The sequence below is a fragment of the Trachymyrmex cornetzi genome, unplaced genomic scaffold, assembly GCF_001594075.2.
Source record: "Trachymyrmex cornetzi isolate Tcor2-1 unplaced genomic scaffold, Tcor1.1 scaffold83, whole genome shotgun sequence".
Lineage (NCBI taxonomy): Eukaryota > Metazoa > Arthropoda > Insecta > Hymenoptera > Formicidae > Trachymyrmex > Trachymyrmex cornetzi.
In genome coordinates, this window is record NW_017300169.1 from 185,176 (window position 1) to 198,966 (window position 13,791).

At 29.4% G+C, this 13,791-nt stretch overlaps 1 protein-coding gene across 1 annotated transcript in view; it reads right to left on the minus strand.

The window, feature by feature from the left end:
- The window catches only part of Trpgamma (Transient receptor potential cation channel gamma), a 133,541-nt gene extending 130,351 nt beyond the window's left edge, over nt 1-3,190 (minus strand). The window contains exon 1 of the mRNA XM_018519666.1: nt 3,132-3,190. The gene's annotated coding sequence lies outside the window, so the exon portion shown is untranslated. The remainder of the gene's footprint in view (nt 1-3,131) is intronic.
- Nucleotides 3,191-13,791: the final 10,601 nt, after the last annotated feature.

Here is a 13,791-nt window from a genome sequence, read left to right on the forward strand (position 1 = left end):
CATACTTTTTCCCCACCCTGTATATTGCTTCCATTCTTTTATTATTAGTCGCCATGATACTCAAATTTATCGATATCTAACGCAAAATTTAAAATTTTGATTTTTTTTCAACTGATATTCTATATAATATTTATCTACTTGTAAATTTACTGATTTCCATTTATAATTATTTTTCGGCAATTCGCGACTTCGTTGAATACTTCTGTGACCAAAAATAATATTATAATTTCATATTTTAAATAAAAAATAAATAAAAAATGAATATTAGCAAAAACATAAAATATGCTGAAATTTTTGAGCGGTAGTGTAATCGTAAACTTAAATTAAAACACTGCCCGTAAAAATGCTAAAATGTTTTCTTTCATAACTACTTATTAATATATATTTCATATTCTTTGTGACACATCAAATAAATTTTTCTTTCTTTCTTTCTCATTGTGCTTAAAAGACATTTTTTTCTTTTTTATATTTGTAACAATGAGACATATACTTAATTCAGTTAAAATCCATTGAATGCTATCTTCAAGTAGCACCAACATTATGTTATGCAACCCCAGACTAGAAATTCGGAACTCGAACTCCTCCTGACAGTTTTCCTGACAATAAGAGCACCCTTGACTAGCAAACTGCCGAAAGTTAAATTAACTTTCTCCGACATTTCGCAGTAGTATTGTCTCTTTTGTCGATAGTTCGATCAAATCCCACATAAGACATCTCCCAAGATTTTTCCTCCCGATACATCGAGGGACTAGGATAACATACAGCAAGAAATCACGAAAGATTAGAAGGGAGCAGAGACGAAAGAGACGAATGTGTATCAAAGCACAATTTTGGAAGTTGGCTGACGATGAGCTCTAACTAAGTTCAGCCCCGCAAAATTGCCCTCGCGACAAGAACTTCGGAAGAACTGTAGTTATGAACGCAACCTGACGATGTTAATCAAGAAGTTGCAGCGACGAGGTCGTAAACGTCGCGGACAGGCAATCCTTTTTTGTCGCTATACTGTACCGTGTTGCCTGATAAAATGTTTAGGTAGGACGAAAGTCCGTGAGCGGAGCATTATTTTCAAAATTCGCGAAGAATCCGCGGAGTATACGTATACTCGCATAAATTACGAATCCGTAGTAATAAGAAACGCAATAGCGTTATCTTTGTCATTCATCTCTGTGTAATGATTATTCGCAAATTATTTCGGATTATTGTAACTCTTTTTATGTCGGGGAAGATTTCATTGTACGTTACGATTCACTATACGTTAATCAAGCTTATCAGTCTTAATGCGTAAATTAATTTCCAAGTGATTAACGATCGAGATTACATTATTTGCGTTCATAAACGTACTGATTATATTTAGATTATATTACTACAAATATAATCTATACTAAGGTATACTAACTATACTAAGGGGTTATTATTAAATTCTAACATGTACGTTTGAAATGTATTCATTTATTTCAGGCATACTGAAAGAAAAGTGTGATTATAATTGCATGATAAATATAATTAAAAGCTCCGTTTTTATAGTATTATTATTATAATGTTAGAAATAATATGTAATTATAGTTCCATATATATAAAAAGACATATGATTAGCGCTGAAAATGACTATAATTTATAGTTAAAAATGTTTAAAAACAATATAATTACACTAGTTTAAATAATTTTTAATTGCAAGAAAAAGAAATAATTTTTAAAAATATATTTTAAAGTTCTAAGCTTGAATTTGTTGTTAAAAAATTCCACCAGGTCAAATTTTAAAGATGTCATTTTTAAGATATAGCATGTCTTTCTGAATAATTTAAATTCGACAAATGATGAGCAAGATGAACGTTTCCACCAGAATTTGATGATAATCGAGAAATGTTAACAGAGAAAGAAAAGGATATTGAAACGAGAATTAGATGCTAGACTGGTAAACTCTAATATGTGAAACCAAATCCAAGTCATATAAAAACAAAAATTATACTTGTGGTTTATTTTCTAATTTCAATAAAACTTCATTATATTTGAAAAAAAAATGTTTTTTCTTATATCTCAAAAACCGGATCTAGAAAATATTTCGATGGAAGAATTGCTCAGCGAAAAAAAAATTATCCCGAAAACAGTCTTCATATCGCTTTTGCACAAAATCTTGTAAAGTATAATTATTTGACCATGTTTATCTATTATTGCTGTATATAATATTTATAATAATAATTATATTTATATTCTATATATTAAAAATATATAATTACAATCCCAAATATTAAACACTTTTCTCTCAGTGCATACCTAAATATAAAAATAGATTGCACTGCGATTATAAACAATTTTATCGAAATAAATTATGTATAGTAATGTAACTCACGTATAAGATTGCTAATAAATGACAAAACGTTAGAGGCTGATGGTTTTCAGATTTAAACAGTCTGTTGCAATTGCGGATGCAAATGGGTTAACATGATTTTGCGAGGCATAGTACCTGGAGATTACATGATGAATCCATAGAGGCTAATAAAACATGATGTAATATTGATGTGTGCTGCAGTTTCTACTGTATTAAACCGTTAATGACAGTAGTCTCGATAAGTGCATCGTCAAACGGATCTCCGTAGAAGAGGCCGACTACATTAAACAATTAATACCGCGAGATCTGAACATCTTGCGCGTCGTATTTAATCTTATGGATATTGCAATGCCGAGTGAATAGGAGATTGGGAAGTAAACCGGGATTATTAAATTAAGAACTCTCAGTGACCCACTTCCACTCACTTGAATTTACTCCGCTAACTCTTCGCGCCGTCAAAAAGGAGCGTCTCTTATCCGCCACCGCTATATTTTCTCCGAGAAGCAGGGGCGCCCCGAGGATAAAAAACGAAAAAAAAAACCCTATAAACCGATTCGCATTCTCATCAAAGTCCGTTCAAAAGAAGTCGAAACGATTCGAAATCCGCTCTTATTCTTTTTTTTTATTCTACTTTTTTCGTGCTCCAAAAAAATTAAAGATTGCATTCCACAAAATATTAATTTTTTCTCGGAAACGACAATTTTAAGTAGTAATTTCAAAGTTAAATTAAAAATGTATATCTCCCCGCTTTCGCTCCGCACACGCCTGGCTCTGCACGCGTGTACGCGGATGCAGCAGTACTGACCTTGACTTTCCGACATCTCCGGGCGGCGATGGATCTTGACTGTCTCCTGAGTGCCTCCAGAGGAAAGCGTTGCCTTCAGGATCCGCGCCGGCAAGGTGCACCACCACGACACAACGGAACCACCACCACTTTTTGCCCCCCCTGCGTTAAAGCTTCAAAAGATAAAAGCTGATAACTGGTTCCCAGTTCCGCTCGCGTGCAACCGATTAAACGCGATCTCACGAGCGAGAGAGGTGATCACTGAGAGTCGAAGATTACGAGGAAAACGAGAGGATGTAAAAAAATTGCGACCGGCTGAGGTTACAGTGCATTCGACACGAAGGAACGCACGCGGACGCACCACTCTTTCTCGTTCGTTCTCCCGCAACGGCACCAACGAATCGGTCGCGGCGCGGCTTGGGCGGTGACTGAGCGCGAGGACCGAGGCGTCCCGGCACTCTCTCGGAATCACCCCCACTTCCACCCTGGTCTTCTCGCGATATCATACGGACAGATAGATAATATCTGCCGGAATTCCCTCTCCTCTCGCACCCTCCTGTTACCAATATGATTGGAGAGTTTCCCTTTTGTTGCTTTTCGAAGATTGTTCTTAACCCTTGTCTTTTATTTGATATTTAGTCCTAACAATACAGAAGACTTCATGTCTTTTATGTGACATTAATATTTTATAAATCTATTGAATAATTTTCTACTTTTCAACTTGCTACGAAAAAATATGTAATAATTTTCGTTAAGAAGAATTCTTTAAAAAAAAAAATGTAAAAAGTAGTATATTTTTTTCTTAGTTAAAAGGATAAGAGATTAGATATATATAAATTAAAAAAATAATTTATTAAACAGAGATATTAATTCATTTCTTATATTAGCATAAGTAATTAAATTTTGCGAAACTCTCTGAATATGTATAAAATATATAGTGTTGAAATGTGCGTAAAATAATATTTTTCAGCATCTTTTAAAAAGTAATGTTAAAATCAATGTTAAGTGTTAATTAAACACTATGCTTTAATCTGAAACTGTTAGTGTATCGTTAAAGTTGTAATTATTGATTTAATATTACATATATAAATTTATGCTGATATAAATCCTGATATAAATTATATAAATATACATATATATTCAATAATTTTTTTTTATACTATATATATGTAGTATAAAGATTAATATTCTAATTAAATTATAATATTATTATAATTATAATTAAATATATAAATTAGAACCATTTACATAATCCATTATTAAATTTAGAATGATATTAAATTATTCATTTGATGTATCGGTATCTATCAATCTTCTTATCTAAAAAATGCATTATGCATAATATAAGCTTTTATCATTTATTTTTATCGTAAATTATAAAAGCAATAAAATCGAATATAATATGTATATATTAATTTTGTCATACATTAATACGTTCAACCATTTTTATATTTGCAGTTTCTAACTAAATGGTTATAATAAAAATATTTTTTAAATATATGTAAATCTCCCATTGATATTTCTATTCAGACAACTTAATCTTTCAGTAAATAGATTTAAGCTCTTAGAACTTTGCTTAGAAAATTAATATCTGTCATGTTAAGCAAGCCTATCTTTATGTCAGTATAGTGATCGACCATATTCACTACGGAATTCAACAACTTACCGATTATTAATATACGACACGATGAAGTATTATTAATTTTTTATGGTTTAGTTCGTACAAACAAAATCATACGTAAAATAACATTAACGAGATGTTATTAAAAGCCACCAGTTCAGGATGAATTTTCATAATAAGCGAGCTCGCAGATAATTCAATATTATTGATTGTCTTCGATCAGCAGAAATGCAATTTCAGAAATATATAATACACTATACAGTAAATATTTATAACTACGAAACATGAGAATTTATAAATTGTAAAATAAATTTTGCTGAATATCCAGATATTCATCAGACCGGAAACCATTGATAATATCAGGACTCTTCAATATATCTCTATAAGTAAAATATCGCACGATTATTGCGAGATACAATACAACGTCCAGATTGAATTATCTTTAAAAGCTATTGAGCAAATTAAATATAAACAAATATCTTATTTTAATTCCAATAAATAATTAAAATTAATTTTAATTTTACGTTAAAAAATTTAGACACATTTCACACAAGAATTTTAATATTACTCAAACATGTCATTAATCAACTCTGTGAGATAATCTATTTATACAATTTTTCTGTTCCACAATGAAATATTTGTTGAATCCGCGATATTTCACTTTATTTCGAGCCTTGATTCATAAATCAAGCTACCAATAAATGAACACGCTATATATAAAAGATTAGAATAAAATACCATCACAAGAATAAATGCAATAAATATTCATAAACGCATCTCTCTTTTAAATAAAATAATTGACATACGTTATATCAACTATAAAAAATATTTACTGTACTTATTTCATTTAGTGATATATGTATATAACAAAATCCTTTTTAATTTTTGTTTGCTGATTAATATCTTTCTACGAAATATTTTCTATCACCGTTCTGTATACCAATACATATATTTGCAAATCTATCTCATAAATTATAAGTAATTAATGTATCTCATAATTAGTGTTCTATTAATAATCGAATAATAAAATACCCAAACGTGTAACAATAAATAATGTAGAATAATGCAGACATCCATAATCGAAGCATAAATAATTGTGTTAAGATCTAGAATTAAAGATTTATTCTAATATGTTCTAGCCCACTCATTTTAAGACATAAATAAATCTGTGAGACATTAAATTTTACATTACTGTAAAAAAAATATATATATAATTTAGATATACCACATTCATGCAATTTTTTTTCACAAATTCATCATTTCACAATTTAAAATAAAATTATTAATCACTCACAGTAAGATGTGCAACAGCGGAGTTATAAATTGCGTTCGTTGAACTGTAACATAAAAATATATACAAATTATTACAATGCTTAAGATAATTAATATTCTAAAAAATAATTGTTACGCGTATTAAGTTTTTTATTTGTTTTTCAATAGAATTTATTAAATTATATTATAACTTTCTCGAAAATATAAAAAAAAGTTGAAATTTTATAAAATAAAATTTAAGTCTTATATGCATATAATTTAAATAATGTAAATTCTAAACATATTAGAAATATATAGATTATAGATAAATGTCCATTTATGAAATTAGTTGTGTATATGCGTATGTGCGGGTGTCTGAGAAAAAATTATACTTAATACATATTATAAGTATTTTATTACTTCAGATACCTTTTTAAAGTACATGACATCAAAAGCTTTTATTGCAGTGTTACACAATAATGCAAAATGGAGCATGATATGTTATGCGAATGTTTCTCCGGAGCAAATTATTAATTTCACATACATACACAATACACAATAATGGAAAAAAGGAAGTGATACATAAAATAAAATTATATATTTACCCCACGTTGCTCCGCCATTGCCCGATACCTCCCAAGCCTCCTCCTCCTCCTCCTCCTCCTCTCAGATTCCTCGTTGCACTCACATAAAACACACTCGCGAAACACGACTAATTACGATGGCGAGCGAACTAATTATCGTAATACGATGATCGCGCGCGCGCAAAACTTTATACTCCGAAGTTAAAATTGCGCGAAGTTAAAAACGCGATGACTTATACACCGAAAACGCAATGTCCAAGTTCTTTCTTGAAACTCCACTGGAATCAACAACATAAATTACGTTAGTTGACTTAAACAAATGTAATATCCAAATTCTATAGTAATGTATAAAATAATATTTCAAAAAATAATTATTACACGATTTTTTTTATTTGCCCTCGAATATAGATATTTATTAAAAGAATTATGCAATTGCATAATTGCAATCTTAAATGTATTGAATATGTAATATATAAATTATGTTCATTTACAAAATTAATTATATATGAATTTTTTATTTTACATATGATAATGAAAAATAGATTGCACGATATTTTACATAACACTTCTATTATCAAATGCAATATACGTTTTCGCAGATACGATATACTAACTAAATAAACAGTTTATACGTGACGGTATTTCATTGCTTAAAACATTCGAGCTAGCAATTCGCGTGTTAAGTCTGGCACATGATATGTATGTTTTCTTGCTGGATTGCTTGCGTTTAAGTAAATTACTAGAAATTTTGCGTTCTGCAATGTGTAGTGCTATTCTAATAAAGATGTGCAAATAGTTTGAATTCGAAAACAAATTGAATCACAGTGGATTTTATTTGATTCATTTTCGAATCTGAGAAATTTGAAATCAAATAAGTTCGAAATTTCAAACCATTAGTGGTTCAATTTTATTATTCAATTTTATTTCCTTCATTTATGCACCCTATATTTCTAATGCGACTAGTCTTATACCAGCGCGTATACCAATTCTCGAGGATATACGTGCACTCATTCATGTACCATCGCGTTTATTTCATAATTCTTATTTTATGAATAGAAATATATTATTCAAATATTTTATATTAATTAAAAGAAACTAATAAAAACTAATTTAAAAGTAATATAGTATTTTCAGTAACGTGTTCTATATTTTTAAATAAACGAGAAAATGAATCATTTTCAATTTACATCAGATATTATTAAAAAGTAAACATCATAACAAAAGTGTATTAAAAAGACGTCTTCTAATAAAAAATAAGACACTTATTTTTGTGTTAGAAGGCGTCTTTTTAATACACTTTTATCATACTGTTTACTTTTTGGTAATACCTGTAAATTAAAAATGATTTTTCTTATTTATTAAAAAAATTTAGAATGTGTTATTGAAAATACTTTATAAATTAGCTTTTAATGTAAATCCGAGAAAATTTGATTCAAATTCGATTCGTTTTTTAATCAGAAAGATTCGATTTAATGTAAAAATTTCAAATTCAATTCGTTTTCGAACATTTTATATCAAAGATTCGATTCGATCACAAATGCTTGATTCGCACACCTCTACTAGCAATTTATTATCCAGTGGGAGCAATCCAGCGGTAAAAAATACCACTGGCTTTACTCTGCACTTTCAAACTAGAAATGGCAATTGATAAATTACCCTTAAAGTGAAAAAAATTAATGCACGAGATATGTTTCGCGAGAGTGACGTTAAAAAAGTAATTAAAGAAGTCAGCAATAAAAATGCCAATGGAACAATATACAACTTTCATTTCCTATCGCTTCAATCTCCACGTAACGAACGATTAAAGCTTGTGAAATAATCGCATTGATAAGCGACCGCTCTTGTTCGTTAATTTTAACAATTAATCTAGAGTGCGGATTGATACTCTGAAATTATTTGCAAGGAATAATCACATGTTGTAAAATAGAATGACAATGCTAATACACACGGAGAGACACACTGCCGGCCTGCTCGAGTGTCGATACGCGAATGATAGCGCAATAACCTGCTGTAAACAACAGCCCGCTCGACTCGCTCGTTGTGATACGTCACAAAAACAAACGTCAAGACCGTGCGTTAACCGCCATTTGTTCTCTCTGTGAAACATTAATTTTACGAAATAAAGTTCTAATTTTAAATCTCAAATTTATTATAAATATGACACATCAATATAAATGTTCACTTACGAAATCAATTATATGTGTATTTTTTATTTTATAAACATAAAAAATAGATCACACGACATTTTACGTAATACTTTTGTTCAAATTCGATATGCATTTTCGCGGAATATACGATATGTACACTTAATAAATAGTTCATTACGTAATGATATTTCACTGCTTTAAAATATTCGATCCCATAATTCGCGTCTTCCGTATTTTCAAACTATAGAAACGATAAATTACCTTTTAAATCAGGAGAAAAAGTTAATGCACGAGATACAAGTGCAAAAAGTATTTGTACAGGAAAAATTTTTATAAAAAAGCCTTATTTGTGGAAAATGAATATTAACCCTAGCTATATACATTCTTTTTTTTACTCTTGACATACATACTCGGGTCCCTGGGATCCCATCCATATTTATTACCGTAACTCCCGTAAAAACGGACATATTTCAATTAATTTTTTTTTCAATCGATGGAGACTTGATTAAGGAATAAATCCGTGATGTGTAAAAGTTAATAGAATTAAAGAGCTTCGAAATATATAGGTTCAAAGAAAAAAAAGTCCAGAAAAATCTCGATTTAGCAAATTGTGCACTGGGATTTCTGAGACCCCAGTTTGTATAACTAGAGTTAATTAACAATTTTATACAATAGGCCCGTTCGCGTTGCTCGTACTTTTTGAACTCAATATCTTCGCTTTCTCTTTCTTCAACGTTCGAATATATTTTTATCTTTTTTTAAGTATGAAAATTTTTGAAGATTTCCAGAAACGCAACAGATCTAATAAATACATTCTGTACTATTATGAAAAAAAGGGCTTTGTGCGTTCCTATTTTTAGAAGTTAAATTTCTGAACGATTACTTTTTATGCATCCAAAAAATATCTATTATTAATTTACTATTTCCGCTTATTTAAAAAAAAAAATAATACATTTTCATTCTTACACACGCACGCACGCACACACACGCCCACACACACAAATCTTTTTGGATAAAATAATTTTGAGAAATATTCAGACTATTTCATTTTTTGTTAATAAATTGCTAATTTACGTTTCCTTTTAAATGTAAAGTTTTTTAAAAAGATATCTGCCCTGTACAAATACTTTTTTCACTCGTTGTATATTCCGTAATGTTAAAAAAATAGTTAGAAGTCGACAGTAAAAATGCCAATGGAACGATATATGTACAACTCTCATTGATCCCTATCGTTTCGACCTCCGCGTTACAGACCATTAAAGCTTGCGAAATATAATCACTTCGATAAGCAGCCGTCGCTTGCAGATCGTTAATTGTAACAGTTAATCTACCGCGCGGATTCATACTTGCGAATTGTTCGGAAGGAATAATCGCGTTTTGTAAAATAGGACAAAGCTACGACGCACGAAGCGGCATGCGTCGACCCGCTGGAGAGTGGAGTGTCGGTACGCGAATGATAGCTAGTGTAAACAATAGCCTGCTCCACCCGCTCGTTGTAACTACGTCACAAAAACAAACGCCAAGATCGTACACCAACCGTCAAATGATTTGTTCTCGCTACGAACAATTGCGAAATAACCTTACGTTGAATATTTTCTGTTTCGTCAAACTCGAGCTAACTTTGAAAGATGGATTATCGTTGTATGTTATCTAATATTCATTGGAAGTAAAATCTTATCAAAAAAGTTTATCAGAGCATATATTATGGAATTATTCGGAATAGATTCCGATTATAATTATTCAATTATTTGCTTAGATTTGTGTCATGTTTTCTACGGAAAACGGAATAATTCTGATTGAAATCCATTCCAAGAATCCATTTCACGATACTGTCCAAATTTTGTAATAGCTAGACGTGTATCAGCATTCGCGCCTATTGCTTTTCTTTTTTTAAATCTTAAGAGATAAAAAAGACAATAGGCTCTGATACATATTGAGTCTGATATATATGTACGTATTAAGTTAACGACAGCACTGCTTTATTTTATCGAGAAGATATTTGCAAAGCAATTAATAACTTCAACTTTCTGTCACATCTTTGTATTCCAAGACGAATAAAACTATTTTAAAGCTATTAAAAACAACATTAATATATATATATATATATATGTATATATGTGTATATATATATATATATATATATATATATATAAATGAGGAATCATCTCTATAATTTATTTAATAAATAATGAAAAATAAAATTCATCGGCTAATTACAAAATCATACGCGAAATCATTAAAATAATTGCAATTAGTATAAAAAAAGTTAGTATTGATACAATGTATCATATATATGCGCAATCTTTTAAAAAATATACAAAATATTAATAAAATATTGATCCTAGCAAACACCAACAGTAACATAACTATCAATTTTAATTTCCGACTCACAATATAACTGTAATTTAATATATGTTGTACATAACAGTTAATATTGTAGTATAGGAAATTATAATTAACAGTTATATGTTACTGTTAATTGGTATTTCCTGGGATATCATAGTTTTTCATTAACTAAATTATTTTCTCTAATAATTCATATATGTTGCATATAATTGTGCGATCTTAATTTGGAATTAAGTGATAATAGACAAATTATATTTAAAATTATCATGTATTAAAATAGGCGTGTCACGTTTTTTGAAGCCTCTTTTCAAAGGGATGTTGGAGTACTCCGATTTGGATGTTCGTATTCGGGGGTTTCATAGGGGTTGCTAATCTCGAATTCGGACTCAAAATTTGGAATTTCAAAATGGCGGAACGGAATTCTTAAAGGTTTAAAATAAAAGAAATGGAAAGGAAGATGTAAGTAGGAAATTACTCATTAAGTAGGGGCAAATATAATTCCGGTAAACGATCAATGTTTGTTTGTCACTTTGTTTATTTAATCCTGATTTTTGTTTCTTAATATGCATCATCTCAGAAATTGATCTTTTGTAATATGACGGTTCTGAACTTAAGATTAAAACATTATCCCAATCTAAGATATGATCATTATTTAATTGATGACAAGAAATAACAGATAATAAATTAGATGGTTTATTAATATCTGTTTTGTGTTTTTTGATTCGGGTTTTTAGTTTTTTTTTTGGTTTACCCTACTAAGAGGAATCACATTCATGACAATTTATTTTATATATTATATTACTATTATCTTCTTTTTTTAATGTATCTTTTCCAGTCTTAATAAATTTATCCAATTTGTTCATAGGTTTATATAAAATATTAAAACCAAATCTATTAGACAAACCTCAAAATTTCTCAGAAATTTCATTAAAATAAGGAATTGTAAAGAAGTTTTTAGCTATGCTATTATCATGCGTGTTTTTTTTCTCACTATTATATGTATTTATATGAAATTGATTTAATTCTGTTATTTATCGTGACAAAAATAAAATTCAAAGGATAATTATTTATATAACGTAATTATCATATTAGATATATTGTTTTGGTGGAATTGTAGGTGTAATAAAAATAATATACATAAAAGCATTTTAAATACATGCCCAGCTCTGACCGGAGATTAATAAAATCAAAAATAAAAGCTAAGATCAAGAGAAATAGATGATAAATGAATTGTCAGGAAATTAAAACAACTGAGTTAAGTAGAAGAATACGAGATACTTAAAAAGAGAAGATAATTAGAACATCACCTGGCCCCGAAGGTGTACGAAGATTTTCTCCTCCAACGTAAAACAAAAAAAAAAGGAAGCAACATGCATCGTGGTAACATTAACGTTCGATAATAAATAATTGTATTATAAAATTGTTTATGGTATTTAACTAAAGAATTCTATCCGCCATATTGATTCAACTACTTTGAATTTTCAAATTTTCAATCCACCATAATGATTCGGTCATTTTTCTTATTCAAACATTTTGAATCCAGTTTGTAACATTATATTTCATGTCTAAAAAGGAGAGGATAATGGAGCAGCGCGCGCAGGGGATGTGCTATCATATATTAAAATTCGAAGTATACGGTGCGAGATATATTATATAAATAATATTTATATGTGGTAATGAACATTTTAAAAAGGAATATGTTTGATATTAATATTTAAAGTTAATAAATTTACTATTAATAGAATTAAGAAAATTTTCTTTTTTCACAACGTGATTCGTATAAATACATTTGTCTCTTTCTATAATAAAAATAATTACCTATCCCCACCTCTTTGCTATCGCTTGATACTTTCCAGGCCTGCTTCTCTTTCTTTTTCATCTTCCCATTGCCATTCTAACTCGCACAACCTGCTAGCAAATAAATTATCAAATTCTATGAATAATATTTGATTGTAAATCATACAGAGCTGGTTGTTCTATCTTCGGGTGAACTATGTGGTAATTTATCTAATGGACATAAGACAGAGCGAAAGAGAGAACGAAAGCGAGAGCGAGAGAACGAGTAAATTGAAATTTATCGAAAGATGAAACGATGCAGCCACAATGTTATATTAAATATTGTATTAATTATTGTTAACGAAAAGATATTAAACATATTATATTTTATTATAAATATTTAAAATCTTGAAAAATACAAATCACTTTATAAACATTTTTTTTTACAATTTATAAAATATAAAATGGCGCACAGAATCCGATCGTCGCACAGATAAACGATCATTTAATTCTGGTGACAAGCAATAAATAAACTGTAATTATTTACATGTTCACTTTACGCTGTCGCTCGATGTCTCTCAAGCTTTCTCCTCCTATTCTTCCTTTCTCGTCGCTCCATTACTATTAACTATGGCTCACGCAACCTGAGAGCAAATAAATTATCAAATTCTATGAATAATATTTGATTATAAATCATGCAGGGCTGATTATTCCACCTTCGGATGAATTATGTGGTAATTTATCTAATGGATACAAGAAAGAGTGAGAGAGAAAGAGAGAGAGAGAATGAAAGCAAGAACAAGAGAGCAGATATAAGATGAAATTTATTAAAAAGTAAAACAATCCAGCCACAATGTTATATTAAATATTAATTACTGTTAATAAAAAGATATATTCAATATTATAAATATTTTATTAAATACTTAAAGTTTTGAAAAATCCAAACTATTTTGTAC